This window comes from Anomaloglossus baeobatrachus, unplaced genomic scaffold (assembly GCF_048569485.1).
Source record: "Anomaloglossus baeobatrachus isolate aAnoBae1 unplaced genomic scaffold, aAnoBae1.hap1 Scaffold_410, whole genome shotgun sequence".
NCBI lineage: Eukaryota > Metazoa > Chordata > Amphibia > Anura > Aromobatidae > Anomaloglossus > Anomaloglossus baeobatrachus.
The window spans coordinates 90658-117990 of record NW_027443436.1 but is presented as its reverse complement, the minus strand read 5'-3'; the positions used below and the strand labels follow the sequence as shown (position 1 = coordinate 117990).

General features: G+C 61.0%; 26 non-coding genes across 26 annotated transcripts; all 26 read left to right on the top strand.

The window, feature by feature from the left end:
• The first annotated feature begins 41 nt into the window (after positions 1–41).
• Positions 42–205, top strand: LOC142277514 (U1 spliceosomal RNA). The gene has a single exon (XR_012740663.1). It is a non-coding gene; the product is annotated as a U1 spliceosomal RNA (small nuclear RNA).
• An 897-nt stretch (positions 206–1102) lies between these two features.
• LOC142277513 (U1 spliceosomal RNA) lies at positions 1103–1266 on the top strand. The gene has a single exon (XR_012740662.1). It is a non-coding gene; the product is annotated as a U1 spliceosomal RNA (small nuclear RNA).
• Positions 1267–2173: 907 nt separating this feature from the next.
• LOC142277512 (U1 spliceosomal RNA) lies at positions 2174–2337 on the top strand. Its single transcript, XR_012740661.1, has one exon. It is a non-coding gene; the product is annotated as a U1 spliceosomal RNA (small nuclear RNA).
• An 892-nt stretch (positions 2338–3229) lies between these two features.
• On the top strand, positions 3230–3393 carry LOC142277510 (U1 spliceosomal RNA). Its single transcript, XR_012740660.1, has one exon. It is a non-coding gene; the product is annotated as a U1 spliceosomal RNA (small nuclear RNA).
• A 902-nt stretch (positions 3394–4295) lies between these two features.
• Positions 4296–4459, top strand: LOC142277509 (U1 spliceosomal RNA). The gene has a single exon (XR_012740659.1). It is a non-coding gene; the product is annotated as a U1 spliceosomal RNA (small nuclear RNA).
• Positions 4460–5351: 892 nt separating this feature from the next.
• On the top strand, positions 5352–5515 carry LOC142277508 (U1 spliceosomal RNA). The gene has a single exon (XR_012740658.1). It is a non-coding gene; the product is annotated as a U1 spliceosomal RNA (small nuclear RNA).
• An 892-nt stretch (positions 5516–6407) lies between these two features.
• LOC142277506 (U1 spliceosomal RNA) lies at positions 6408–6571 on the top strand. Its single transcript, XR_012740656.1, has one exon. It is a non-coding gene; the product is annotated as a U1 spliceosomal RNA (small nuclear RNA).
• Positions 6572–7473: 902 nt separating this feature from the next.
• Positions 7474–7637, top strand: LOC142277505 (U1 spliceosomal RNA). Its single transcript, XR_012740655.1, has one exon. It is a non-coding gene; the product is annotated as a U1 spliceosomal RNA (small nuclear RNA).
• Positions 7638–8549: 912 nt separating this feature from the next.
• On the top strand, positions 8550–8713 carry LOC142277519 (U1 spliceosomal RNA). The gene has a single exon (XR_012740668.1). It is a non-coding gene; the product is annotated as a U1 spliceosomal RNA (small nuclear RNA).
• Positions 8714–9615: 902 nt separating this feature from the next.
• Positions 9616–9779, top strand: LOC142277496 (U1 spliceosomal RNA). Its single transcript, XR_012740647.1, has one exon. It is a non-coding gene; the product is annotated as a U1 spliceosomal RNA (small nuclear RNA).
• Positions 9780–10681: 902 nt separating this feature from the next.
• LOC142277507 (U1 spliceosomal RNA) lies at positions 10682–10845 on the top strand. Its single transcript, XR_012740657.1, has one exon. It is a non-coding gene; the product is annotated as a U1 spliceosomal RNA (small nuclear RNA).
• A 902-nt stretch (positions 10846–11747) lies between these two features.
• Positions 11748–11911, top strand: LOC142277504 (U1 spliceosomal RNA). Its single transcript, XR_012740654.1, has one exon. It is a non-coding gene; the product is annotated as a U1 spliceosomal RNA (small nuclear RNA).
• Positions 11912–12808: 897 nt separating this feature from the next.
• LOC142277503 (U1 spliceosomal RNA) lies at positions 12809–12972 on the top strand. The gene has a single exon (XR_012740653.1). It is a non-coding gene; the product is annotated as a U1 spliceosomal RNA (small nuclear RNA).
• A 907-nt stretch (positions 12973–13879) lies between these two features.
• Positions 13880–14043, top strand: LOC142277502 (U1 spliceosomal RNA). The gene has a single exon (XR_012740652.1). It is a non-coding gene; the product is annotated as a U1 spliceosomal RNA (small nuclear RNA).
• Positions 14044–14945: 902 nt separating this feature from the next.
• On the top strand, positions 14946–15109 carry LOC142277501 (U1 spliceosomal RNA). Its single transcript, XR_012740651.1, has one exon. It is a non-coding gene; the product is annotated as a U1 spliceosomal RNA (small nuclear RNA).
• An 897-nt stretch (positions 15110–16006) lies between these two features.
• On the top strand, positions 16007–16170 carry LOC142277499 (U1 spliceosomal RNA). The gene has a single exon (XR_012740650.1). It is a non-coding gene; the product is annotated as a U1 spliceosomal RNA (small nuclear RNA).
• A 907-nt stretch (positions 16171–17077) lies between these two features.
• LOC142277487 (U1 spliceosomal RNA) lies at positions 17078–17241 on the top strand. Its single transcript, XR_012740639.1, has one exon. It is a non-coding gene; the product is annotated as a U1 spliceosomal RNA (small nuclear RNA).
• Positions 17242–18138: 897 nt separating this feature from the next.
• Positions 18139–18302, top strand: LOC142277456 (U1 spliceosomal RNA). Its single transcript, XR_012740611.1, has one exon. It is a non-coding gene; the product is annotated as a U1 spliceosomal RNA (small nuclear RNA).
• Positions 18303–19204: 902 nt separating this feature from the next.
• LOC142277475 (U1 spliceosomal RNA) lies at positions 19205–19368 on the top strand. Its single transcript, XR_012740628.1, has one exon. It is a non-coding gene; the product is annotated as a U1 spliceosomal RNA (small nuclear RNA).
• An 892-nt stretch (positions 19369–20260) lies between these two features.
• On the top strand, positions 20261–20424 carry LOC142277482 (U1 spliceosomal RNA). The gene has a single exon (XR_012740634.1). It is a non-coding gene; the product is annotated as a U1 spliceosomal RNA (small nuclear RNA).
• An 897-nt stretch (positions 20425–21321) lies between these two features.
• Positions 21322–21485, top strand: LOC142277463 (U1 spliceosomal RNA). The gene has a single exon (XR_012740617.1). It is a non-coding gene; the product is annotated as a U1 spliceosomal RNA (small nuclear RNA).
• Positions 21486–22402: 917 nt separating this feature from the next.
• Positions 22403–22566, top strand: LOC142277480 (U1 spliceosomal RNA). The gene has a single exon (XR_012740632.1). It is a non-coding gene; the product is annotated as a U1 spliceosomal RNA (small nuclear RNA).
• An 898-nt stretch (positions 22567–23464) lies between these two features.
• LOC142277333 (U1 spliceosomal RNA) lies at positions 23465–23628 on the top strand. Its single transcript, XR_012740500.1, has one exon. It is a non-coding gene; the product is annotated as a U1 spliceosomal RNA (small nuclear RNA).
• A 912-nt stretch (positions 23629–24540) lies between these two features.
• On the top strand, positions 24541–24704 carry LOC142277449 (U1 spliceosomal RNA). The gene has a single exon (XR_012740605.1). It is a non-coding gene; the product is annotated as a U1 spliceosomal RNA (small nuclear RNA).
• Positions 24705–25606: 902 nt separating this feature from the next.
• On the top strand, positions 25607–25770 carry LOC142277437 (U1 spliceosomal RNA). The gene has a single exon (XR_012740594.1). It is a non-coding gene; the product is annotated as a U1 spliceosomal RNA (small nuclear RNA).
• A 902-nt stretch (positions 25771–26672) lies between these two features.
• On the top strand, positions 26673–26836 carry LOC142277488 (U1 spliceosomal RNA). The gene has a single exon (XR_012740640.1). It is a non-coding gene; the product is annotated as a U1 spliceosomal RNA (small nuclear RNA).
• Positions 26837–27333: the final 497 nt, after the last annotated feature.

Sequence of the window (27333 nt, the reverse complement as noted above, 5' to 3'; positions counted from 1 at the left end):
GCGCCGGAGGGGCGCCCGTCGAGCCGGCGCGCTCCCAACTCATACTTACCTGGCAGGGGAGATACCATGATCACTAAGGTGGTTCTCCCAGGGTGAGGCTCATCCATTGCACTCCGGGTGTGCTGACCCCTGCGATTTCCCCAAATGCGGGAAACTCGACTGCATAATTTGTGGTAGTGGGGGACTGCGTTCGCGCTTTCCCCTGATTAGCTCTGGTCAAAGATAGACAGATACACGCTGCTGCTTGGGGGGCTCCACGAGCCAACAGGTGTGCGAGTCTCCTTTTGCTGCCTGCTGCGAGGGACTCTCAAGCAAGCACAGCCTGTTGGTGCCCCCTTGTGGCCCCATCTAGAAGCTGCCAAAGGGAAGCTGCTCGCTTTGCTGCTGGCTTTTGGTATCTGGGATTTGTTGTGAGCCTTTTTTAAAAGAGAGGAGGGGAGGGGAGGGGGTTCCTTCCTTGGTCTTTGTTTTTTCGTTTTCCTCTCTCCGTTTAAACCCTTAACTCTTGATTTGGCGTCCTGATATCTTTGCTTGGCTGCTTTGGACACACCGGCCGAGTTCCCCCTGGGCCCGGTGGCTGTGGATTCCTCGGCTGGTGTAGTGACAGGAATTGGCCTTTGGTTCAGCCGGGAGGGGAGCTTTGTAGCGAGCGGCAGCGGGCACGCTCCAAAGATGGCACTTGCGGCTGCAGCAGCAGGAAGTGCACGGCCGGGCCCTTTTTTGCGGCCGCCTGGTGGGGCTGCCGACGTTGAGCCTCCCACGCCGGGCCTCTTCCTGCCGCCCTGAGCGAGCAGCCGGAGCTGCAGCCGTCTGCCTGTTTACAGGCGTCGAACGCACGTTGGGCTCCGAAGCCGCCGCCCCGCTATGCAAATGACTCTGGCTTGCTGTGCATCTTGGACGACGGCCTTCGCCTTGAGTTTGGCCTGCCATGGGGGGGATGGAAGGGGTGTAGCCGGCTCCCAGGCTGCTGGCCTCGGTGGCACCCTCTCGAAGGAACGCCTGGCTTTGGCCCCGGATCCCGCCTCACCCCACCGCCCGAGACTCCGCGATGTAGCGGGCCTGCGCCGGAGGGGCGCCCGTCGAGCCGGCGCGCTCCCAACTCATACTTACCTGGCAGGGGAGATACCATGATCACTAAGGTGGTTCTCCCAGGGTGAGGCTCATCCATTGCACTCCGGGTGTGCTGACCCCTGCGATTTCCCCAAATGCGGGAAACTCGACTGCATAATTTGTGGTAGTGGGGGACTGCGTTCGCGCTTTCCCCTGATTAGCTCTGGTCAAAGATAGACAGATACATGCTGCTGCTTGGGGGGCTCCACGAGCCAACAGGTGTGCGAGTCTCCTTTTGCTGCCTGCTGCGAGGGACTCTCAAGCAAGCACAGCCTGTTGGTGCCCCCTTGTGGCCCCATCTAGAAGCTGCCAAAGGGAAGCTGCTCGCTTTGCTGCTGGCTTTTGGTATCTGGGATTTGTTGTGAGCCTTTTTTAAAAGAGAGGAGGGGAGGGGAGGGGAGGGGAGGGGGTTCCTTCCTTGGTCTTTGTTTTTTCGTTTTCCTCTCTCCGTTTAAACCCTTAACTCTTGATTTGGCGTCCTGATATCTTTGCTTGGCTGCTTTGGACACACCGGCCGAGTTCCCCCTGGGCCCGGTGGCTGTGGATTCCTCGGCTGGTGTAGTGACAGGAATTGGCCTTTGGTTCAGCCGGGAGGGGAGCTTTGTAGCGAGCGGCAGCGGGCACGCTCCAAAGATGGCACTTGCGGCTGCAGCAGCAGGAAGTGCACGGCCGGGCCCTTTTTTGCGGCCGCCTGGTGGGGCTGCCGACGTTGAGCCTCCCACGCCGGGCCTCTTCCTGCCGCCCTGAGCGAGCAGCCGGAGCTGCAGCCGTCTGCCTGTTTACAGGCGTCGAACGCACGTTGGGCTCCGAAGCCGCCGCCCCGCTATGCAAATGACTCTGGCTTGCTGTGCATCTTGGACGACGGCCTTCGCCTTGAGTTTGGCCTGCCATGGGGGGGATGGAAGGGGTGTAGCCGGCTCCCAGGCTGCTGGCCTCGGTGGCACCCTCTCGAAGGAACGCCTGGCTTTGGCCCCGGATCCCGCCTCACCCCACCGCCCGAGACTCCGCGATGTAGCGGGCCTGCGCCGGAGGGGCGCCCGTCGAGCCGGCGCGCTCCCAACTCATACTTACCTGGCAGGGGAGATACCATGATCACTAAGGTGGTTCTCCCAGGGTGAGGCTCATCCATTGCACTCCGGGTGTGCTGACCCCTGCGATTTCCCCAAATGCGGGAAACTCGACTGCATAATTTGTGGTAGTGGGGGACTGCGTTCGCGCTTTCCCCTGATTAGCTCTGGTCAAAGATAGACAGATACACGCTGCTGCTTGGGGGGCTCCACGAGCCAACAGGTGTGCGAGTCTCCTTTTGCTGCCTGCTGCGAGGGACTCTCAAGCAAGCACAGCCTGTTGGTGCCCCCTTGTGGCCCCATCTAGAAGCTGCCAAAGGGAAGCTGCTCGCTTTGCTGCTGGCTTTTGGTATCTGGGATTTGTTGTGAGCCTTTTTTAAAAGAGAGGAGGGGAGGGGGTTCCTTCCTTGGTCTTTGTTTTTTCGTTTTCCTCTCTCCGTTTAAACCCTTAACTCTTGATTTGGCGTCCTGATATCTTTGCTTGGCTGCTTTGGACACACCGGCCGAGTTCCCCCTGGGCCCGGTGGCTGTGGATTCCTCGGCTGGTGTAGTGACAGGAATTGGCCTTTGGTTCAGCCGGGAGGGGAGCTTTGTAGCGAGCGGCAGCGGGCACGCTCCAAAGATGGCACTTGCGGCTGCAGCAGCAGGAAGTGCACGGCCGGGCCCTTTTTTGCGGCCGCCTGGTGGGGCTGCCGACGTTGAGCCTCCCACGCCGGGCCTCTTCCTGCCGCCCTGAGCGAGCAGCCGGAGCTGCAGCCGTCTGCCTGTTTACAGGCGTCGAACGCACGTTGGGCTCCGAAGCCGCCGCCCCGCTATGCAAATGACTCTGGCTTGCTGTGCATCTTGGACGACGGCCTTCGCCTTGAGTTTGGCCTGCCATGGGGGGGATGGAAGGGGTGTAGCCGGCTCCCAGGCTGCTGGCCTCGGTGGCACCCTCTCGAAGGAACGCCTGGCTTTGGCCCCGGATCCCGCCTCACCCCACCGCCCGAGACTCCGCGATGTAGCGGGCCTGCGCCGGAGGGGCGCCCGTCGAGCCGGCGCGCTCCCAACTCATACTTACCTGGCAGGGGAGATACCATGATCACTAAGGTGGTTCTCCCAGGGTGAGGCTCATCCATTGCACTCCGGGTGTGCTGACCCCTGCGATTTCCCCAAATGCGGGAAACTCGACTGCATAATTTGTGGTAGTGGGGGACTGCGTTCGCGCTTTCCCCTGATTAGCTCTGGTCAAAGATAGACAGATACATGCTGCTGCTTGGGGGGCTCCACGAGCCAACAGGTGTGCGAGTCTCCTTTTGCTGCCTGCTGCGAGGGACTCTCAAGCAAGCACAGCCTGTTGGTGCCCCCTTGTGGCCCCATCTAGAAGCTGCCAAAGGGAAGCTGCTCGCTTTGCTGCTGGCTTTTGGTATCTGGGATTTGTTGTGAGCCTTTTTTAAAAGAGAGGAGGGGAGGGGAGGGGAGGGGGTTCCTTCCTTGGTCTTTGTTTTTTCGTTTTCCTCTCTCCGTTTAAACCCTTAACTCTTGATTTGGCGTCCTGATATCTTTGCTTGGCTGCTTTGGACACACCGGCCGAGTTCCCCCTGGGCCCGGTGGCTGTGGATTCCTCGGCTGGTGTAGTGACAGGAATTGGCCTTTGGTTCAGCCGGGAGGGGAGCTTTGTAGCGAGCGGCAGCGGGCACGCTCCAAAGATGGCACTTGCGGCTGCAGCAGCAGGAAGTGCACGGCCGGGCCCTTTTTTGCGGCCGCCTGGTGGGGCTGCCGACGTTGAGCCTCCCACGCCGGGCCTCTTCCTGCCGCCCTGAGCGAGCAGCCGGAGCTGCAGCCGTCTGCCTGTTTACAGGCGTCGAACGCACGTTGGGCTCCGAAGCCGCCGCCCCGCTATGCAAATGACTCTGGCTTGCTGTGCATCTTGGACGACGGCCTTCGCCTTGAGTTTGGCCTGCCATGGGGAGGATGGAAGGGGTGTAGCCGGCTCCCAGGCTGCTGGCCTCGGTGGCACCCTCTCGAAGGAACGCCTGGCTTTGGCCCCGGATCCCGCCTCACCCCACCGCCCGAGACTCCGCGATGTAGCGGGCCTGCGCCGGAGGGGCGCCCGTCGAGCCGGCGCGCTCCCAACTCATACTTACCTGGCAGGGGAGATACCATGATCACTAAGGTGGTTCTCCCAGGGTGAGGCTCATCCATTGCACTCCGGGTGTGCTGACCCCTGCGATTTCCCCAAATGCGGGAAACTCGACTGCATAATTTGTGGTAGTGGGGGACTGCGTTCGCGCTTTCCCCTGATTAGATCTGGTCAAAGATAGACAGATACACGCTGCTGCTTGGGGGGCTCCACGAGCCAACAGGTGTGCGAGTCTCCTTTTGCTGCCTGCTGCGAGGGACTCTCAAGCAAGCACAGCCTGTTGGTGCCCCCTTGTGGCCCCATCTAGAAGCTGCCAAAGGGAAGCTGCTCGCTTTGCTGCTGGCTTTTGCTATCTGGGATTTGTTGTGAGCCTTTTTTAAAAGAGAGGAGGGGAGGGGGTTCCTTCCTTGGTCTTTGTTTTTTCGTTTTCCTCTCTCCGTTTAAACCCTTAACTCTTGATTTGGCGTCCTGATATCTTTGCTTGGCTGCTTTGGACACACCGGCCGAGTTCCCCCTGGGCCCGGTGGCTGTGGATTCCTCGGCTGGTGTAGTGACAGGAATTGGCCTTTGGTTCAGCCGGGAGGGGAGCTTTGTAGCGAGCGGCAGCGGGCACGCTCCAAAGATGGCACTTGCGGCTGCAGCAGCAGGAAGTGCACGGCCGGGCCCTTTTTTGCGGCCGCCTGGTGGGGCTGCCGACGTTGAGCCTCCCACGCCGGGCCTCTTCCTGCCGCCCTGAGCGAGCAGCCGGAGCTGCAGCCGTCTGCCTGTTTACAGGCGTCGAACGCACGTTGGGCTCCGAAGCCGCCGCCCCGCTATGCAAATGACTCTGGCTTGCTGTGCATCTTGGACGACGGCCTTCGCCTTGAGTTTGGCCTGCCATGGGGGGGATGGAAGGGGTGTAGCCGGCTCCCAGGCTGCTGGCCTCGGTGGCACCCTCTCGAAGGAACGCCTGGCTTTGGCCCCGGATCCCGCCTCACCCCACCGCCCGAGACTCCGCGATGTAGCGGGCCTGCGCCGGAGGGGCGCCCGTCGAGCCGGCGCGCTCCCAACTCATACTTACCTGGCAGGGGAGATACCATGATCACTAAGGTGGTTCTCCCAGGGTGAGGCTCATCCATTGCACTCCGGGTGTGCTGACCCCTGCGATTTCCCCAAATGCGGGAAACTCGACTGCATAATTTGTGGTAGTGGGGGACTGCGTTCGCGCTTTCCCCTGATTAGCTCTGGTCAAAGATAGACAGATACACGCTGCTGCTTGGGGGGCTCCACGAGCCAACAGGTGTGCGAGTCTCCTTTTGCTGCCTGCTGCGAGGGACTCTCAAGCAAGCACAGCCTGTTGGTGCCCCCTTGTGGCCCCATCTAGAAGCTGCCAAAGGGAAGCTGCTCGCTTTGCTGCTGGCTTTTGGTATCTGGGATTTGTTGTGAGCCTTTTTTAAAAGAGAGGAGGGGAGGGGGTTCCTTCCTTGGTCTTTGTTTTTTCGTTTTCCTCTCTCCGTTTAAACCCTTAACTCTTGATTTGGCGTCCTGATATCTTTGCTTGGCTGCTTTGGACACACCGGCCGAGTTCCCCCTGGGCCCGGTGGCTGTGGATTCCTCGGCTGGTGTAGTGACAGGAATTGGCCTTTGGTTCAGCCGGGAGGGGAGCTTTGTAGCGAGCGGCAGCGGGCACGCTCCAAAGATGGCACTTGCGGCTGCAGCAGCAGGAAGTGCACGGCCGGGCCCTTTTTTGCGGCCGCCTGGTGGGGCTGCCGACGTTGAGCCTCCCACGCCGGGCCTCTTCCTGCCGCCCTGAGCGAGCAGCCGGAGCTGCAGCCGTCTGCCTGTTTACAGGCGTCGAACGCACGTTGGGCTCCGAAGCCGCCGCCCCGCTATGCAAATGACTCTGGCTTGCTGTGCATCTTGGACGACGGCCTTCGCCTTGAGTTTGGCCTGCCATGGGGGGGATGGAAGGGGTGTAGCCGGCTCCCAGGCTGCTGGCCTCGGTGGCACCCTCTCGAAGGAACGCCTGGCTTTGGCCCCGGATCCCGCCTCACCCCACCGCCCGAGACTCCGCGATGTAGCGGGCCTGCGCCGGAGGGGCGCCCGTCGAGCCGGCGCGCTCCCAACTCATACTTACCTGGCAGGGGAGATACCATGATCACTAAGGTGGTTCTCCCAGGGTGAGGCTCATCCATTGCACTCCGGGTGTGCTGACCCCTGCGATTTCCCCAAATGCGGGAAACTCGACTGCATAATTTGTGGTAGTGGGGGACTGCGTTCGCGCTTTCCCCTGATTAGCTCTGGTCAAAGATAGACAGATACACGCTGCTGCTTGGGGGGCTCCACGAGCCAACAGGTGTGCGAGTCTCCTTTTGCTGCCTGCTGCGAGGGACTCTCAAGCAAGCACAGCCTGTTGGTGCCCCCTTGTGGCCCCATCTAGAAGCTGCCAAAGGGAAGCTGCTCGCTTTGCTGCTGGCTTTTGGTATCTGGGATTTGTTGTGAGCCTTTTTTAAAAGAGAGGAGGGGAGGGGAGGGGAGGGGGTTCCTTCCTTGGTCTTTGTTTTTTCGTTTTCCTCTCTCCGTTTAAACCCTTAACTCTTGATTTGGCGTCCTGATATCTTTGCTTGGCTGCTTTGGACACACCGGCCGAGTTCCCCCTGGGCCCGGTGGCTGTGGATTCCTCGGCTGGTGTAGTGACAGGAATTGGCCTTTGGTTCAGCCGGGAGGGGAGCTTTGTAGCGAGCGGCAGCGGGCACGCTCCAAAGATGGCACTTGCGGCTGCAGCAGCAGGAAGTGCACGGCCGGGCCCTTTTTTGCGGCCGCCTGGTGGGGCTGCCGACGTTGAGCCTCCCACGCCGGGCCTCTTCCTGCCGCCCTGAGCGAGCAGCCGGAGCTGCAGCCGTCTGCCTGTTTACAGGCGTCGAACGCACGTTGGGCTCCGAAGCCGCCGCCCCGCTATGCAAATGACTCTGGCTTGCTGTGCATCTTGGACGACGGCCTTCGCCTTGAGTTTGGCCTGCCATGGGGAGGATGGAAGGGGTGTAGCCGGCTCCCAGGCTGCTGGCCTCGGTGGCACCCTCTCGAAGGAACGCCTGGCTTTGGCCCCGGATCCCGCCTCACCCCACCGCCCGAGACTCCGCGATGTAGCGGGCCTGCGCCGGAGGGGCGCCCGTCGAGCCGGCGCGCTCCCAACTCATACTTACCTGGCAGGGGAGATACCATGATCACTAAGGTGGTTCTCCCAGGGTGAGGCTCATCCATTGCACTCCGGGTGTGCTGACCCCTGCGATTTCCCCAAATGCGGGAAACTCGACTGCATAATTTGTGGTAGTGGGGGACTGCGTTCGCGCTTTCCCCTGATTAGCTCTGGTCAAAGATAGACAGATACACGCTGCTGCTTGGGGGGCTCCACGAGCCAACAGGTGTGCGAGTCTCCTTTTGCTGCCTGCTGCGAGGGACTCTCAAGCAAGCACAGCCTGTTGGTGCCCCCTTGTGGCCCCATCTAGAAGCTGCCAAAGGGAAGCTGCTCGCTTTGCTGCTGGCTTTTGGTATCTGGGATTTGTTGTGAGCCTTTTTTAAAAGAGAGGAGGGGAGGGGAGGGGAGGGGAGGGGAGGGGGTTCCTTCCTTGGTCTTTGTTTTTTCGTTTTCCTCTCTCCGTTTAAACCCTTAACTCTTGATTTGGCGTCCTGATATCTTTGCTTGGCTGCTTTGGACACACCGGCCGAGTTCCCCCTGGGCCCGGTGGCTGTGGATTCCTCGGCTGGTGTAGTGACAGGAATTGGCCTTTGGTTCAGCCGGGAGGGGAGCTTTGTAGCGAGCGGCAGCGGGCACGCTCCAAAGATGGCACTTGCGGCTGCAGCAGCAGGAAGTGCACGGCCGGGCCCTTTTTTGCGGCCGCCTGGTGGGGCTGCCGACGTTGAGCCTCCCACGCCGGGCCTCTTCCTGCCGCCCTGAGCGAGCAGCCGGAGCTGCAGCCGTCTGCCTGTTTACAGGCGTCGAACGCACGTTGGGCTCCGAAGCCGCCGTCCCGCTATGCAAATGACTCTGGCTTGCTGTGCATCTTGGACGACGGCCTTCGCCTTGAGTTTGGCCTGCCATGGGGGGGATGGAAGGGGTGTAGCCGGCTCCCAGGCTGCTGGCCTCGGTGGCACCCTCTCGAAGGAACGCCTGGCTTTGGCCCCGGATCCCGCCTCACCCCACCGCCCGAGACTCCGCGATGTAGCGGGCCTGCGCCGGAGGGGCGCCCGTCGAGCCGGCGCGCTCCCAACTCATACTTACCTGGCAGGGGAGATACCATGATCACTAAGGTGGTTCTCCCAGGGTGAGGCTCATCCATTGCACTCCGGGTGTGCTGACCCCTGCGATTTCCCCAAATGTGGGAAACTCGACTGCATAATTTGTGGTAGTGGGGGACTGCGTTCGCGCTTTCCCCTGATTAGCTCTGGTCAAAGATAGACAGATACACGCTGCTGCTTGGGGGGCTCCACGAGCCAACAGGTGTGCGAGTCTCCTTTTGCTGCCTGCTGCGAGGGACTCTCAAGCAAGCACAGCCTGTTGGTGCCCCCTTGTGGCCCCATCTAGAAGCTGCCAAAGGGAAGCTGCTCGCTTTGCTGCTGGCTTTTGGTATCTGGGATTTGTTGTGAGCCTTTTTTAAAAGAGAGGAGGGGAGGGGAGGGGAGGGGGTTCCTTCCTTGGTCTTTGTTTTTTCGTTTTCCTCTCTCCGTTTAAACCCTTAACTCTTGATTTGGCGTCCTGATATCTTTGCTTGGCTGCTTTGGACACACCGGCCGAGTTCCCCCTGGGCCCGGTGGCTGTGGATTCCTCGGCTGGTGTAGTGACAGGAATTGGCCTTTGGTTCAGCCGGGAGGGGAGCTTTGTAGCGAGCGGCAGCGGGCACGCTCCAAAGATGGCACTTGCGGCTGCAGCAGCAGGAAGTGCACGGCCGGGCCCTTTTTTGCGGCCGCCTGGTGGGGCTGCCGACGTTGAGCCTCCCACGCCGGGCCTCTTCCTGCCGCCCTGAGCGAGCAGCCGGAGCTGCAGCCGTCTGCCTGTTTACAGGCGTCGAACGCACGTTGGGCTCCGAAGCCGCCGCCCCGCTATGCAAATGACTCTGGCTTGCTGTGCATCTTGGACGACGGCCTTCGCCTTGAGTTTGGCCTGCCATGGGGGGGATGGAAGGGGTGTAGCCGGCTCCCAGGCTGCTGGCCTCGGTGGCACCCTCTCGAAGGAACGCCTGGCTTTGGCCCCGGATCCCGCCTCACCCCACCGCCCGAGACTCCGCGATGTAGCGGGCCTGCGCCGGAGGGGCGCCCGTCGAGCCGGCGCGCTCCCAACTCATACTTACCTGGCAGGGGAGATACCATGATCACTAAGGTGGTTCTCCCAGGGTGAGGCTCTTCCATTGCACTCTGGGTGTGCTGACCCCTGCAATTTCCCCAAATGCGGGAAACTCGACTGCATAATTTGTGGTAGTGGGGGACTGCGTTCGCGCTTTCCCCTGATTAGCTCTGGTCAAAGATAGACAGATACACGCTGCTGCTTGGGGGGCTCCACGAGCCAACAGGTGTGCGAGTCTCCTTTTGCTGCCTGCTGCGAGGGACTCTCAAGCAAGCACAGCCTGTTGGTGCCCCCTTGTGGCCCCATCTAGAAGCTGCCAAAGGGAAGCTGCTCGCTTTGCTGCTGGCTTTTGGTATCTGGGATTTGTTGTGAGCCTTTTTTAAAAGAGAGGAGGGGAGGGGAGGGGAGGGGGTTCCTTCCTTGGTCTTTGTTTTTTCGTTTTCCTCTCTCCGTTTAAACCCTTAACTCTTGATTTGGCGTCCTGATATCTTTGCTTGGCTGCTTTGGACACACCGGCCGAGTTCCTCCTGGGCCCGGTGGCTGTGGATTCCTCGGCTGGTGTAGTGACAGGAATTGGCCTTTGGTTCAGCCGGGAGGGGAGCTTTGTAGCGAGCGGCAGCGGGCACGCTCCAAAGATGGCACTTGCGGCTGCAGCAGCAGGAAGTGCACGGCCGGGCCCTTTTTTGCGGCCGCCTGGTGGGGCTGCCGACGTTGAGCCTCCCACGCCGGGCCTCTTCCTGCCGCCCTGAGCGAGCAGCCGGAGCTGCAGCCGTCTGCCTGTTTACAGGCGTCGAACGCACGTTGGGCTCCGAAGCCGCCGTCCCGCTATGCAAATGACTCTGGCTTGCTGTGCATCTTGGACGACGGCCTTCGCCTTGAGTTTGGCCTGCCATGGGGGGGATGGAAGGGGTGTAGCCGGCTCCCAGGCTGCTGGCCTCGGTGGCACCCTCTCGAAGGAACGCCTGGCTTTGGCCCCGGATCCCGCCTCACCCCACCGCCCGAGACTCCGCGATGTAGCGGGCCTGCGCCGGAGGGGCGCCCGTCGAGCCGGCGCGCTCCCAACTCATACTTACCTGGCAGGGGAGATACCATGATCACTAAGGTGGTTCTCCCAGGGTGAGGCTCATCCATTGCACTCCGGGTGTGCTGACCCCTGCGATTTCCCCAAATGTGGGAAACTCGACTGCATAATTTGTGGTAGTGGGGGACTGCGTTCGCGCTTTCCCCTGATTAGCTCTGGTCAAAGATAGACAGATACACGCTGCTGCTTGGGGGGCTCCACGAGCCAACAGGTGTGCGAGTCTCCTTTTGCTGCCTGCTGCGAGGGACTCTCAAGCAAGCACAGCCTGTTGGTGCCCCCTTGTGGCCCCATCTAGAAGCTGCCAAAGGGAAGCTGCTCGCTTTGCTGCTGGCTTTTGGTATCTGGGATTTGTTGTGAGCCTTTTTTAAAAGAGAGGAGGGGAGGGGAGGGGAGGGGGTTCCTTCCTTGGTCTTTGTTTTTTCGTTTTCCTCTCTCCGTTTAAACCCTTAACTCTTGATTTGGCGTCCTGATATCTTTGCTTGGCTGCTTTGGACACACCGGCCGAGTTCCCCCTGGGCCCGGTGGCTGTGGATTCCTCGGCTGGTGTAGTGACAGGAATTGGCCTTTGGTTCAGCCGGGAGGGGAGCTTTGTAGCGAGCGGCAGCGGGCACGCTCCAAAGATGGCACTTGCGGCTGCAGCAGCAGGAAGTGCACGGCCGGGCCCTTTTTTGCGGCCGCCTGGTGGGGCTGCCGACGTTGAGCCTCCCACGCCGGGCCTCTTCCTGCCGCCCTGAGCGAGCAGCCGGAGCTGCAGCCGTCTGCCTGTTTACAGGCGTCGAACGCACGTTGGGCTCCGAAGCCGCCGCCCCGCTATGCAAATGACTCTGGCTTGCTGTGCATCTTGGACGACGGCCTTCGCCTTGAGTTTGGCCTGCCATGGGGGGGATGGAAGGGGTGTAGCCGGCTCCCAGGCTGCTGGCCTCGGTGGCACCCTCTCGAAGGAACGCCTGGCTTTGGCCCCGGATCCCGCCTCACCCCACCGCCCGAGACTCCGCGATGTAGCGGGCCTGCGCCGGAGGGGCGCCCGTCGAGCCGGCGCGCTCCCAACTCATACTTACCTGGCAGGGGAGATACCATGATCACTAAGGTGGTTCTCCCAGGGTGAGGCTCATCCATTGCACTCCGGGTGTGCTGACCCCTGCGATTTCCCCAAATGCGGGAAACTCGACTGCATAATTTGTGGTAGTGGGGGACTGCGTTCGCGCTTTCCCCTGATTAGCTCTGGTCAAAGATAGACAGATACACGCTGCTGCTTGGGGGGCTCCACGAGCCAACAGGTGTGCGAGTCTCCTTTTGCTGCCTGCTGCGAGGGACTCTCAAGCAAGCACAGCCTGTTGGTGCCCCCTTGTGGCCCCATCTAGAAGCTGCCAAAGGGAAGCTGCTCGCTTTGCTGCTGGCTTTCGGTATCTGGGATTTGTTGTGAGCCTTTTTTAAAAGAGAGGAGGGGAGGGGAGGGGGTTCCTTCCTTGGTCTTTGTTTTTTCGTTTTCCTCTCTCCGTTTAAACCCTTAACTCTTGATTTGGCGTCCTGATATCTTTGCTTGGCTGCTTTGGACACACCGGCCGAGTTCCCCCTGGGCCCGGTGGCTGTGGATTCCTCGGCTGGTGTAGTGACAGGAATTGGCCTTTGGTTCAGCCGGGAGGGGAGCTTTGTAGCGAGCGGCAGCGGGCACGCTCCAAAGATGGCACTTGCGGCTGCAGCAGCAGGAAGTGCACGGCCGGGCCCTTTTTTGCGGCCGCCTGGTGGGGCTGCCGACGTTGAGCCTCCCACGCCGGGCCTCTTCCTGCCGCCCTGAGCGAGCAGCCGGAGCTGCAGCCGTCTGCCTGTTTACAGGCGTCGAACGCACGTTGGGCTCCGAAGCCGCCGCCCCGCTATGCAAATGACTCTGGCTTGCTGTGCATCTTGGACGACGGCCTTCGCCTTGAGTTTGGCCTGCCATGGGGGGGATGGAAGGGGTGTAGCCGGCTATCAGGCTGCTGGCCTCGGTGGCACCCTCTCGAAGGAACGCCTGGCTTTGGCCCCGGATCCCGCCTCACCCCACCGCCCGAGACTCCGCGATGTAGCGGGCCTGCGCCGGAGGGGCGCCCGTCGAGCCGGCGCGCTCCCAACTCATACTTACCTGGCAGGGGAGATACCATGATCACTAAGGTGGTTCTCCCAGGGTGAGGCTCATCCATTGCACTCCGGGTGTGCTGACCCCTGCGATTTCCCCAAATGCGGGAAACTCGACTGCATAATTTGTGGTAGTGGGGGACTGCGTTCGCGCTTTCCCCTGATTAGCTCTGGTCAAAGATAGACAGATACACGCTGCTGCTTGGGGGGCTCCACGAGCCAACAGGTGTGCGAGTCTCCTTTTGCTGCCTGCTGCGAGGGACTCTCAAGCAAGCACAGCCTGTTGGTGCCCCCTTGTGGCCCCATCTAGAAGCTGCCAAAGGGAAGCTGCTCGCTTTGCTGCTGGCTTTTGGTATCTGGGATTTGTTGTGAGCCTTTTTTAAAAGAGAGGAGGGGAGGGGAGGGGAGGGGAGGGGGTTCCTTCCTTGGTCTTTGTTTTTTCGTTTTCCTCTCTCCGTTTAAACCCTTAACTCTTGATTTGGCGTCCTGATATCTTTGCTTGGCTGCTTTGGACACACCGGCCGAGTTCCCCCTGGGCCCGGTGGCTGTGGATTCCTCGGCTGGTGTAGTGACAGGAATTGGCCTTTGGTTCAGCCGGGAGGGGAGCTTTGTAGCGAGCGGCAGCGGGCACGCTCCAAAGATGGCACTTGCGGCTGCAGCAGCAGGAAGTGCACGGCCGGGCCCTTTTTTGCGGCCGCCTGGTGGGGCTGCCGACGTTGAGCCTCCCACGCCGGGCCTCTTCCTGCCGCCCTGAGCGAGCAGCCGGAGCTGCAGCCGTCTGCCTGTTTACAGGCGTCGAACGCACGTTGGGCTCCGAAGCCGCCGCCCCGCTATGCAAATGACTCTGGCTTGCTGTGCATCTTGGACGACGGCCTTCGCCTTGAGTTTGGCCTGCCATGGGGGGGATGGAAGGGGTGTAGCCGGCTATCAGGCTGCTGGCCTCGGTGGCACCCTCTCGAAGGAACGCCTGGCTTTGGCCCCGGATCCCGCCTCACCCCACCGCCCGAGACTCCGCGATGTAGCGGGCCTGCGCCGGAGGGGCGCCCGTCGAGCCGGCGCGCTCCCAACTCATACTTACCTGGCAGGGGAGATACCATGATCACTAAGGTGGTTCTCCCAGGGTGAGGCTCATCCATTGCACTCCGGGTGTGCTGACCCCTGCGATTTCCCCAAATGCGGGAAACTCGACTGCATAATTTGTGGTAGTGGGGGACTGCGTTCGCGCTTTCCCCTGATTAGCTCTGGTCAAAGATAGACAGATACACGCTGCTGCTTGGGGGGCTCCACGAGCCAACAGGTGTGCGAGTCTCCTTTTGCTGCCTGCTGCGAGGGACTCTCAAGCAAGCACAGCCTGTTGGTGCCCCCTTGTGGCCCCATCTAGAAGCTGCCAAAGGGAAGCTGCTCGCTTTGCTGCTGGCTTTTGGTATCTGGGATTTGTTGTGAGCCTTTTTTAAAAGAGAGGAGGGGAGGGGAGGGGAGGGGGTTCCTTCCTTGGTCTTTGTTTTTTCGTTTTCCTCTCTCCGTTTAAACCCTTAACTCTTGATTTGGCGTCCTGATATCTTTGCTTGGCTGCTTTGGACACACCGGCCGAGTTCCCCCTGGGCCCGGTGGCTGTGGATTCCTCGGCTGGTGTAGTGACAGGAATTGGCCTTTGGTTCAGCCGGGAGGGGAGCTTTGTAGCGAGCGGCAGCGGGCACGCTCCAAAGATGGCACTTGCGGCTGCAGCAGCAGGAAGTGCACGGCCGGGCCCTTTTTTGCGGCCGCCTGGTGGGGCTGCCGACGTTGAGCCTCCCACGCCGGGCCTCTTCCTGCCGCCCTGAGCGAGCAGCCGGAGCTGCAGCCGTCTGCCTGTTTACAGGCGTCGAACGCACGTTGGGCTCCGAAGCCGCCGCCCCGCTATGCAAATGACTCTGGCTTGCTGTGCATCTTGGACGACGGCCTTCGCCTTGAGTTTGGCCTGCCATGGGGGGGATGGAAGGGGTGTAGCCGGCTATCAGGCTGCTGGCCTCGGTGGCACCCTCTCGAAGGAACGCCTGGCTTTGGCCCCGGATCCCGCCTCACCCCACCGCCCGAGACTCCGCGATGTAGCGGGCCTGCGCCGGAGGGGCGCCCGTCGAGCCGGCGCGCTCCCAACTCATACTTACCTGGCAGGGGAGATACCATGATCACTAAGGTGGTTCTCCCAGGGTGAGGCTCATCCATTGCACTCCGGGTGTGCTGACCCCTGCGATTTCCCCAAATGCGGGAAACTCGACTGCATAATTTGTGGTAGTGGGGGACTGCGTTCGCGCTTTCCCCTGATTAGCTCTGGTCAAAGATAGACAGATACACGCTGCTGCTTGGGGGGCTCCACGAGCCAACAGGTGTGCGAGTCTCCTTTTGCTGCCTGCTGCGAGGGACTCTCAAGCAAGCACAGCCTGTTGGTGCCCCCTTGTGGCCCCATCTAGAAGCTGCCAAAGGGAAGCTGCTCGCTTTGCTGCTGGCTTTTGGTATCTGGGATTTGTTGTGAGCCTTTTTTAAAAGAGAGGAGGGGAGGGGAGGGGGTTCCTTCCTTGGTCTTTGTTTTTTCGTTTTCCTCTCTCCGTTTAAACCCTTAACTCTTGATTTGGCGTCCTGATATCTTTGCTTGGCTGCTTTGGACACACCGGCCGAGTTCCCCCTGGGCCCGGTGGCTGTGGATTCCTCGGCTGGTGTAGTGACAGGAATTGGCCTTTGGTTCAGCCGGGAGGGGAGCTTTGTAGCGAGCGGCAGCGGGCACGCTCCAAAGATGGCACTTGCGGCTGCAGCAGCAGGAAGTGCACGGCCGGGCCCTTTTTTGCGGCCGCCTGGTGGGGCTGCCGACGTTGAGCCTCCCACGCCGGGCCTCTTCCTGCCGCCCTGAGCGAGCAGCCGGAGCTGCAGCCGTCTGCCTGTTTACAGGCGTCGAACGCACGTTGGGCTCCGAAGCCGCCGCCCCGCTATGCAAATGACTCTGGCTTGCTGTGCATCTTGGACGACGGCCTTCGCCTTGAGTTTGGCCTGCCATGGGGGGGATGGAAGGGGTGTAGCCGGCTATCAGGCTGCTGGCCTCGGTGGCACCCTCTCGAAGGAACGCCTGGCTTTGGCCCCGGATCCCGCCTCACCCCACCGCCCGAGACTCCGCGATGTAGCGGGCCTGCGCCGGAGGGGCGCCCGTCGAGCCGGCGCGCTCCCAACTCATACTTACCTGGCAGGGGAGATACCATGATCACTAAGGTGGTTCTCCCAGGGTGAGGCTCATCCATTGCACTCCGGGTGTGCTGACCCCTGCGATTTCCCCAAATGCGGGAAACTCGACTGCATAATTTGTGGTAGTGGGGGACTGCGTTCGCGCTTTCCCCTGATTAGCTCTGGTCAAAGATAGACAGATACACGCTGCTGCTTGGGGGGCTCCACGAGCCAACAGGTGTGCGAGTCTCCTTTTGCTGCCTGCTGCGAGGGACTCTCAAGCAAGCACAGCCTGTTGGTGCCCCCTTGTGGCCCCATCTAGAAGCTGCCAAAGGGAAGCTGCTCGCTTTGCTGCTGGCTTTTGGTATCTGGGATTTGTTGTGAGCCTTTTTTAAAAGAGAGGAGGGGAGGGGAGGGGAGGGGAGGGGGTTCCTTCCTTGGTCTTTGTTTTTTCGTTTTCCTCTCTCCGTTTAAACCCTTAACTCTTGATTTGGCGTCCTGATATCTTTGCTTGGCTGCTTTGGACACACCGGCCGAGTTCCCCCTGGGCCCGGTGGCTGTGGATTCCTCGGCTGGTGTAGTGACAGGAATTGGCCTTTGGTTCAGCCGGGAGGGGAGCTTTGTAGCGAGCGGCAGCGGGCACGCTCCAAAGATGGCACTTGCGGCTGCAGCAGCAGGAAGTGCACGGCCGGGCCCTTTTTTGCGGCCGCCTGGTGGGGCTGCCGACGTTGAGCCTCCCACGCCGGGCCTCTTCCTGCCGCCCTGAGCGAGCAGCCGGAGCTGCAGCCGTCTGCCTGTTTACAGGCGTCGAACGCACGTTGGGCTCCGAAGCCGCCGCCCCGCTATGCAAATGACTCTGGCTTGCTGTGCATCTTGGACGACGGCCTTCGCCTTGAGTTTGGCCTGCCATGGGGGGGATGGAAGGGGTGTAGCCGGCTCCCAGGCTGCTGGCCTCGGTGGCACCCTCTCGAAGGAACGCCTGGCTTTGGCCCCGGATCCCGCCTCACCCCACCGCCCGAGACTCCGCGATGTAGCGGGCCTGCGCCGGAGGGGCGCCCGTCGAGCCGGCGCGCTCCCAACTCATACTTACCTGGCAGGGGAGATACCATGATCACTAAGGTGGTTCTCCCAGGGTGAGGCTCATCCATTGCACTCCGGGTGTGCTGACCCCTGCGATTTCCCCAAATGCGGGAAACTCGACTGCATAATTTGTGGTAGTGGGGGACTGCGTTCGCGCTTTCCCCTGATTAGCTCTGGTCAAAGATAGACAGATACACGCTGCTGCTTGGGGGGCTCCACGAGCCAACAGGTGTGCGAGTCTCCTTTTGCTGCCTGCTGCGAGGGACTCTCAAGCAAGCACAGCCTGTTGGTGCCCCCTTGTGGCCCCATCTAGAAGCTGCCAAAGGGAAGCTGCTCGCTTTGCTGCTGGCTTTTGGTATCTGGGATTTGTTGTGAGCCTTTTTTAAAAGAGAGGAGGGGAGGGGAGGGGGTTCCTTCCTTGGTCTTTGTTTTTTCGTTTTCCTCTCTCCGTTTAAACCCTTAACTCTTGATTTGGCGTCCTGATATCTTTGCTTGGCTGCTTTGGACACACCGGCCGAGTTCCCCCTGGGCCCGGTGGCTGTGGATTCCTCGGCTGGTGTAGTGACAGGAATTGGCCTTTGGTTCAGCCGGGAGGGGAGCTTTGTAGCGAGCGGCAGCGGGCACGCTCCAAAGATGGCACTTGCGGCTGCAGCAGCAGGAAGTGCACGGCCGGGCCCTTTTTTGCGGCCGCCTGGTGGGGCTGCCGACGTTGAGCCTCCCACGCCGGGCCTCTTCCTGCCGCCCTGAGCGAGCAGCCGGAGCTGCAGCCGTCTGCCTGTTTACAGGCGTCGAACGCACGTTGGGCTCCGAAGCCGCCGTCCCGCTATGCAAATGACTCTGGCTTGCTGTGCATCTTGGACGACGGCCTTCGCCTTGAGTTTGGCCTGCCATGGGGGGGATGGAAGGGGTGTAGCCGGCTCCCAGGCTGCTGGCCTCGGTGGCACCCTCTCGAAGGAACGCCTGGCTTTGGCCCCGGATCCCGCCTCACCCCACCGCCCGAGACTCCGCGATGTAGCGGGCCTGCGCCGGAGGGGCGCCCGTCGAGCCGGCGCGCTCCCAACTCATACTTACCTGGCAGGGGAGATACCATGATCACTAAGGTGGTTCTCCCAGGGTGAGGCTCATCCATTGCACTCCGGGTGTGCTGACCCCTGCGATTTCCCCAAATGTGGGAAACTCGACTGCATAATTTGTGGTAGTGGGGGACTGCGTTCGCGCTTTCCCCTGATTAGCTCTGGTCAAAGATAGACAGATACACGCTGCTGCTTGGGGGGCTCCACGAGCCAACAGGTGTGCGAGTCTCCTTTTGCTGCCTGCTGCGAGGGACTCTCAAGCAAGCACAGCCTGTTGGTGCCCCCTTGTGGCCCCATCTAGAAGCTGCCAAAGGGAAGCTGCTCGCTTTGCTGCTGGCTTTTGGTATCTGGGATTTGTTGTGAGCCTTTTTTAAAAGAGAGGAGGGGAGGGGAGGGGAGGGGGTTCCTTCCTTGGTCTTTGTTTTTTCGTTTTCCTCTCTCCGTTTAAACCCTTAACTCTTGATTTGGCGTCCTGATATCTTTGCTTGGCTGCTTTGGACACACCGGCCGAGTTCCCCCTGGGCCCGGTGGCTGTGGATTCCTCGGCTGGTGTAGTGACAGGAATTGGCCTTTGGTTCAGCCGGGAGGGGAGCTTTGTAGCGAGCGGCAGCGGGCACGCTCCAAAGATGGCACTTGCGGCTGCAGCAGCAGGAAGTGCACGGCCGGGCCCTTTTTTGCGGCCGCCTGGTGGGGCTGCCGACGTTGAGCCTCCCACGCCGGGCCTCTTCCTGCCGCCCTGAGCGAGCAGCCGGAGCTGCAGCCGTCTGCCTGTTTACAGGCGTCGAATGCACGTTGGGCTCCGAAGCCGCCGCCCCGCTATGCAAATGACTCTGGCTTGCTGTGCATCTTGGACGACGGCCTTCGCCTTGAGTTTGGCCTGCCATGGGGGGGATGGAAGGGGTGTAGCCGGCTATCAGGCTGCTGGCCTCGGTGGCACCCTCTCGAAGGAACGCCTGGCTTTGGCCCCGGATCCCGCCTCACCCCACCGCCCGAGACTCCGCGATGTAGCGGGCCTGCGCCGGAGGGGCGCCCGTCGAGCCGGCGCGCTCCCAACTCATACTTACCTGGCAGGGGAGATACCATGATCACTAAGGTGGTTCTCCCAGGGTGAGGCTCATCCATTGCACTCCGGGTGTGCTGACCCCTGCGATTTCCCCAAATGCGGGAAACTCGACTGCATAATTTGTGGTAGTGGGGGACTGCGTTCGCGCTTTCCCCTGATTAGCTCTGGTCAAAGATAGACAGATACACGCTGCTGCTTGGGGGGCTCCACGAGCCAACAGGTGTGCGAGTCTCCTTTTGCTGCCTGCTGCGAGGGACTCTCAAGCAAGCACAGCCTGTTGGTGCCCCCTTGTGGCCCCATCTAGAAGCTGCCAAAGGGAAGCTGCTCGCTTTGCTGCTGGCTTTTGGTATCTGGGATTTGTTGTGAGCCTTTTTTAAAAGAGAGGAGGGGAGGGGGTTCCTTCCTTGGTCTTTGTTTTTTCGTTTTCCTCTCTCCGTTTAAACCCTTAACTCTTGATTTGGCGTCCTGATATCTTTGCTTGGCTGCTTTGGACACACCGGCCGAGTTCCCCCTGGGCCCGGTGGCTGTAGATTCCTCGGCTGGTGTAGTGACAGGAATTGGCCTTTGGTTCAGCCGGGAGGGGAGCTTTGTAGCGAGCGGCAGCGGGCACGCTCCAAAGATGGCACTTGCGGCTGCAGCAGCAGGAAGTGCACGGCCGGGCCCTTTTTTGCGGCCGCCTGGTGGGGCTGCCGACGTTGAGCCTCCCACGCCGGGCCTCTTCCTGCCGCCCTGAGCGAGCAGCCGGAGCTGCAGCCGTCTGCCTGTTTACAGGCGTCGAACGCACGTTGGGCTCCGAAGCCGCCGCCCCGCTATGCAAATGACTCTGGCTTGCTGTGCATCTTGGACGACGGCCTTCGCCTTGAGTTTGGCCTGCCATGGGGGGGATGGAAGGGGTGTAGCCGGCTCCCAGGCTGCTGGCCTCGGTGGCACCCTCTCGAAGGAACGCCTGGCTTTGGCCCCGGATCCCGCCTCACCCCACCGCCCGAGACTCCGCGATGTAGCGGGCCTGCGCCGGAGGGGCGCCCGTCGAGCCGGCGCGCTCCCAACTCATACTTACCTGGCAGGGGAGATACCATGATCACTAAGGTGGTTCTCCCAGGGTGAAGCTCATCCATTGCACTCCGGGTGTGCTGACCCCTGCGATTTCCCCAAATGCGGGAAACTTGACTGCATAATTTGTGGTAGTGGGGGACTGCGTTCGCGCTTTCCCCTGATTAGCTCTGGTCAAAGGTAGACAGATACACGCTGCTGCTTGGGGGGCTCCACGAGCCAACAGGTGTGCGAGTCTCCTTTTGCTGCCTGCTGCGAGGGACTCTCAAGCAAGCACAGCCTGTTGGTGCCCCCTTGTGGCCCCATCTAGAAGCTGCCAAAGGGAAGCTGCTCGCTTTGCTGCTGGCTTTTGGTATCTGGGATTTGTTGTGAGCCTTTTTTAAAAGAGAGGAGGGGAGGGGAGGGGGTTCCTTCCTTGGTCTTTGTTTTTTCGTTTTCCTCTCTCCGTTTAAACCCTTAACTCTTGATTTGGCGTCCTGATATCTTTGCTTGGCTGCTTTGGACACACCGGCCGAGTTCCCCCTGGGCCCGGTGGCTGTGGATTCCTCGGCTGGTGTAGTGACAGGAATTGGCCTTTGGTTCAGCCGGGAGGGGAGCTTTGTAGCGAGCGGCAGCGGGCACGCTCCAAAGATGGCACTTGCGGCTGCAGCAGCAGGAAGTGCACGGCCGGGCCCTTTTTTGCGGCCGCCTGGTGGGGCTGCCGACGTTGAGCCTCCCACGCCGGGCCTCTTCCTGCCGCCCTGAGCGAGCAGCCGGAGCTGCAGCCGTCTGCCTGTTTACAGGCGTCGAACGCACGTTGGGCTCCGAAGCCGCCGCCCCGCTATGCAAATGACTCTGGCTTGCTGTGCATCTTGGACGACGGCCTTCGCCTTGAGTTTGGCCTGCCATGGGGGGGATGGAAGGGGTGTAGCCGGCTCCCAGGCTGCTGGCCTCGGTGGCACCCTCTCGAAGGAACGCCTGGCTTTGGCCCCGGATCCCGCCTCACCCCACCGCCCGAGACTCCGCGATGTAGCGGGCCTGCGCCGGAGGGGCGCCCGTCGAGCCGGCGCGCTCCCAACTCATACTTACCTGGCAGGGGAGATACCATGATCACTAAGGTGGTTCTCCCAGGGTGAGGCTCATCCATTGCACTCCGGGTGTGCTGACCCCTGCGATTTCCCCAAATGCGGGAAACTCGACTGCATAATTTGTGGTAGTGGGGGACTGCGTTCGCGCTTTCCCCTGATTAGCTCTGGTCAAAGATAGACAGATACACGCTGCTGCTTGGGGGGCTCCACGAGCCAACAGGTGTGCGAGTCTCCTTTTGCTGCCTGCTGCGAGGGACTCTCAAGCAAGCACAGCCTGTTGGTGCCCCCTTGTAGCCCCATCTAGAAGCTGCCAAAGGGAAGCTGCTCGCTTTGCTGCTGGCTTTTGGTATCTGGGATTTGTTGTGAGCCTTTTTTAAAAGAGAGGAGGGGAGGGGAGAGGAGGGGAGGGGAGGGGAGGGGGTTCCTTCCTTGGTCTTTGTTTTTTCGTTTTCCTCTCTCCGTTTAAACCCTTAACTCTTGATTTGGCGTCCTGATATCTTTGCTTGGCTGCTTTGGACACACCGGCCGAGTTCCCCCTGGGCCCGGTGGCTGTGGATTCCTCGGCTGGTGTAGTGACAGGAATTGGCCTTTGGTTCAGCCGGGAGGGGAGCTTTGTAGCGAGCGGCAGCGGGCACGCTCCAAAGATGGCACTTGCGGCTGCAGCAGCAGGAAGTGCACGGCCGGGCCCTTTTTTGCGGCCGCCTGGTGGGGCTGCCGACGTTGAGCCTCCCACGCCGGGCCTCTTCCTGCCGCCCTGAGCGAGCAGCCGGAGCTGCAGCCGTCTGCCTGTTTACAGGCGTCGAACGCACGTTGGGCTCCGAAGCCGCCGCCCCGCTATGCAAATGACTCTGGCTTGCTGTGCATCTTGGACGACGGCCTTCGCCTTGAGTTTGGCCTGCCATGGGGGGGATGGAAGGGGTGTAGCCGGCTCCCAGGCTGCTGGCCTCGGTGGCACCCTCTCGAAGGAACGCCTGGCTTTGGCCCCGGATCCCGCCTCACCCCACCGCCCGAGACTCCGCGATGTAGCGGGCCTGCGCCGGAGGGGCGCCCGTCGAGCCGGCGCGCTCCCAACTCATACTTACCTGGCAGGGGAGATACCATGATCACTAAGGTGGTTCTCCCAGGGTGAGGCTCATCCATTGCACTCCGGGTGTGCTGACTCCTGCGATTTCCCCAAATGCGGGAAACTCGACTGCATAATTTGTGGTAGTGGGGGACTGCGTTCGCGCTTTCCCCTGATTAGCTCTGGTCAAAGTTAGACAGATACACGCTGCTGCTTGGGGGGCTCCACGAGCCAACAGGTGTGCGAGTCTCCTTTTGCTGCCTGCTGCGAGGGACTCTCAAGCAAGCACAGCCTGTTGGTGCCCCCTTGTGGCCCCATCTAGAAGCTGCCAAAGGGAAGCTGCTCGCTTTGCTGCTGGCTTTTGGTATCTGGGATTTGTTGTGAGCCTTTTTTAAAAGAGAGGAGGGGAGGGGAGGGGGTTCCTTCCTTGGTCTTTGTTTTTTCGTTTTCCTCTCTCCGTTTAAACCCTTAACTCTTGATTTGGCGTCCTGATATCTTTGCTTGGCTGCTTTGGACACACCGGCCGAGTTCCCCCTGGGCCCGGTGGCTGTGGATTCCTCGGCTGGTGTAGTGACAGGAATTGGCCTTTGGTTCAGCCGGGAGGGGAGCTTTGTAGCGAGCGGCAGCGGGCACGCTCCAAAGATGGCACTTGCGGCTGCAGCAGCAGGAAGTGCACGGCCGGGCCCTTTTTTGCGGCCGCCTGGTGGGGCTGCCGACGTTGAGCCTCCCACGCCGGGCCTCTTCCTGCCGCCCTGAGCGAGCAGCCGGAGCTGCAGCCGTCTGCCTGTTTACAGGCGTCGAACGCACGTTGGGCTCCGAAGCCGCCGCCCCCGCTATGCAAATGACTCTGGCTTGCTGTGCATCTTGGACGACGGCCTTCACCTTGAGTTTGGCCTGCCATGGGGGGGATGGAAGGGGTGTAGCCGGCTCCCAGGCTGCTGGCCTCGGTGGCACCCTCTCGAAGGAACGCCTGGCTTTGGCCCCGGATCCCGCCTCACCCCACCGCCCGAGACTCCGCGATGTAGCGGGCCTGCGCCGGAGGGGCGCCCGTCGAGCCGGCGCGCTCCCAACTCATACTTACCTGGCAGGGGAGATACCATGATCACGAAGGTGGTTCTCCCAGGGTGAGGCTCATCCATTGCACTCCGGGTGTGCTGACCCCTGCGATTTCCCCAAATGCGGGAAACTCGACTGCATAATTTGTGGTAGTGGGGGACTGCGTTCGCGCTTTCCCCTGATTAGCTCTGGTCAAAGATAGACAGATACACGCTGCTGCTTGGGGGGCTCCACGAGCCAACAGGTGTGCGAGTCTCCTTTTGCTGCCTGCTGCGAGGGACTCTCAAGCAAGCACAGCCTGTTGGTGCCCCCTTGTGGCCCCATCTAGAAGCTGCCAAAGGGAAGCTGCTCGCTTTGCTGCTGGCTTTTGGTATCTGGCATTTGTTGTGAGCCTTTTTTAAAAGAGAGGAGGGGAGGGGAGGGGAGGGGAGGGGAGGGGGTTCCTTCCTTGGTCTTTGTTTTTTCGTTTTCCTCTCTCCGTTTAAACCCTTAACTCTTGATTTGGCGTCCTGATATCTTTGCTTGGCTGCTTTGGACACACCGGCCGAGTTCCCCCTGGGCCCGGTGGCTGTGGATTCCTCGGCTGGTGTAGTGACAGGAATTGGCCTTTGGTTCAGCCGGGAGGGGAGCTTTGTAGCGAGCGGCAGCGGACACGCTCCAAAGATGGCACTTGCGGCTGCAGCAGCAGGAAGTGCACGGCCGGGCCCTTTTTTGCGGCCGCCTGGTGGGGCTGCCGACGTTGAGCCTCCCACGCCGGGCCTCTTCCTGCCGCCCTGAGCGAGCAGCCGGAGCTGCAGCCGTCTGCCTGTTTACAGGCGTCGAACGCACGTTGGGCTCCGAAGCCGCCGCCCCGCTATGCAAATGACTCTGGCTTGCTGTGCATCTTGGACGACGGCCTTCGCCTTGAGTTTGGCCTGCCATGGGGGGGATGGAAGGGGTGTAGCCGGCTCCCAGGCTGCTGGCCTCGGTGGCACCCTCTCGAAGGAACGCCTGGCTTTGGCCCCGGATCCCGCCTCACCCCACCGCCCGAGACTCCGCGATGTAGCGGGCCTGCGCCGGAGGGGCGCCCGTCGAGCCGGCGCGCTCCCAACTCATACTTACCTGGCAGGGGAGATACCATGATCACTAAGGTGGTTCTCCCAGGGTGAGGCTCATCCATTGCACTCCGGGTGTGCTGACCCCTGCGATTTCCCCAAATGCGGGAAACTCGACTGCATAATTTGTGGTAGTGGGGGACTGCGTTCGCGCTTTCCCCTGATTAGCTCTGGTCAAAGATAGACAGATACACGCTGCTGCTTGGGGGGCTCCACGAGCCAACAGGTGTGCGAGTCTCCTTTTGCTGCCTGCTGCGAGGGACTCTCAAGCAAGCACAGCCTGTTGGTGCCCCCTTGTGGCCCCATCTAGAAGCTGCCAAAGGGAAGCTGCTCGCTTTGCTGCTGGCTTTTGGTATCTGGGATTTGTTGTGAGCCTTTTTTAAAAGAGAGGAGGGGAGCGGAGGGGAGGGGGTTCCTTCCTTGGTCTTTGTTTTTTCGTTTTCCTCTCTCCGTTTAAACCCTTAACTCTTGATTTGGCGTCCTGATATCTTTGCTTGGCTGCTTTGGACACACCGGCCGAGTTCCCCCTGGGCCCGGTGGCTGTGGATTCCTCGGCTGGTGTAGTGACAGGAATTGGCCTTTGGTTCAGCCGGGAGGGGAGCTTTGTAGCGAGCGGCAGCGGGCACGCTCCAAAGATGGCACTTGCGGCTGCAGCAGCAGGAAGTGCACGGCCGGGCCCTTTTTTGTGGCCGCCTGGTGGGGCTGCCGACGTTGAGCCTCCCACGCCGGGCCTCTTCCTGCCGCCCTGAGCGAGCAGCCGGAGCTGCAGCCGTCTGCCTGTTTACAGGCGTCGAACGCACGTTGGGCTCCGAAGCCGCCGCCCCGCTATGCAAATGACTCTGGCTTGCTGTGCATCTTGGACGACGGCCTTCGCCTTGAGTTTGGCCTGCCATGGGGGGGATGGAAGGGGTGTAGCCGGCTCCCAGGCTGCTGGCCTCGGTGGCACCCTCTCGAAGAAACGCCTGGCTTTGGCCCCGGATCCCGCCTCACCCCACCGCCCGAGACTCCGCGATGTAGCGGGCCTGCGCCGGAGGGGCGCCCGTCGAGCCGGCGCGCTCCCAACTCATACTTACCTGGCAGGGGAGATACCATGATCACTAAGGTGGTTCTCCCAGGGTGAGGCTCATCCATTGCACTCCGGGTGTGCTGACCCCTGCGATTTCCCCAAATGCGGGAAACTCGACTGCATAATTTGTGGTAGTGGGGGACTGCGTTCGCGCTTTCCCCTGATTAGCTCTGGTCAAAGATAGACAGATACACGCTGCTGCTTGGGGGGCTCCACGAGCCAACAGGTGTGCGAGTCTCCTTTTGCTGCCTGCTGCGAGGGACTCTCAAGCAAGCACAGCCTGTTGGTGCCCCCTTGTGGCCCCATCTAGAAGCTGCCAAAGGGAAGCTGCTCGCTTTGCTGCTGGCTTTTGGTATCTGGGATTTGTTGTGAGCCTTTTTTAAAAGAGAGGAGGGGAGGGGAGGGGAGGGGGTTCCTTCCTTGGTCTTTGTTTTTTCGTTTTCCTCTCTCCGTTTAAACCCTTAACTCTTGATTTGGCGTCCTGATATCTTTGCTTGGCTGCTTTGGACACACCGGCCGAGTTCCCCCTGGGCCCGGTGGCTGTGGATTCCTCGGCTGGTGTAGTGACAGGAATTGGCCTTTGGTTCAGCCGGGAGGGGAGCTTTGTAGCGAGCGGCAGCGGGCACGCTCCAAAGATGGCACTTGCGGCTGCAGCAGCAGGAAGTGCACGGCCGGGCCCTTTTTTGCGGCCGCCTGGTGGGGCTGCCGACGTTGAGCCTCCCACGCCGGGCCTCTTCCTGCCGCCCTGAGCGAGCAGCCGGAGCTGCAGCCGTCTGCCTGTTTACAGGCGTCGAACGCACGTTGGGCTCCGAAGCCGCCGCCCCGCTATGCAAATGACTCTGGCTTGCTGTGCATCTTGGACGACGGCCTTCGCCTTGAGTTTGGCCTGCCATGGGGGGGATGGAAGGGGTGTAGCCGGCTCCCAGGCTGCTGGCCTCGGTGGCACCCTCTCGAAGGAACGCCTGGCTTTGGCCCCGGATCCCGCCTCACCCCACCGCCCGAGACTCCGCGATGTAGCGGGCCTGCGCCGGAGGGGCGCCCGTCGAGCCGGCGCGCTCCCAACTCATACTTACCTGGCAGGGGAGATACCATGATCACTAAGGTGATTCTCCCAGGGTGAGGCTCATCCATTGCACTCCGGGTGTGCTGACCCCTGCGATTTCCCCAAATGCGGGAAACTCGACTGCATAATTTGTGGTAGTGGGGGACTGCGTTCGCGCTTTCCCCTGATTAGCTCTGGTCAAAGATAGACAGATACACGCTGCTGCTTGGGGGGCTCCACGAGCCAACAGGTGTGCGAGTCTCCTTTTGCTGCCTGCTGCGAGGGACTCTCAAGCAAGCACAGCCTGTTGGTGCCCCCTTGTGGCCCCATCTAGAAGCTGCCAAAGGGAAGCTGCTCGCTTTGCTGCTGGCTTTTGGTATCTGGGATTTGTTGTGAGCCTTTTTTAAAAGAGAGGAGGGGAGGGGAGGGGAGGGGGTTCCTTCCTTGGTCTTTGTTTTTTCGTTTTCCTCTCTCCGTTTAAACCCTTAACTCTTGATTTGGCGTCCTGATATCTTTGCTTGGCTGCTTTGGACACACCGGCCGAGTTCCCCCTGGGCCCGGTGGCTGTGGATTCCTCGGCTGGTGTAGTGACAGGAATTGGCCTTTGGTTCAGCCGGGAGGGGAGCTTTGTAGCGAGCGGCAGCGGGCACGCTCCAAAGATGGCACTTGCGGCTGCAGCAGCAG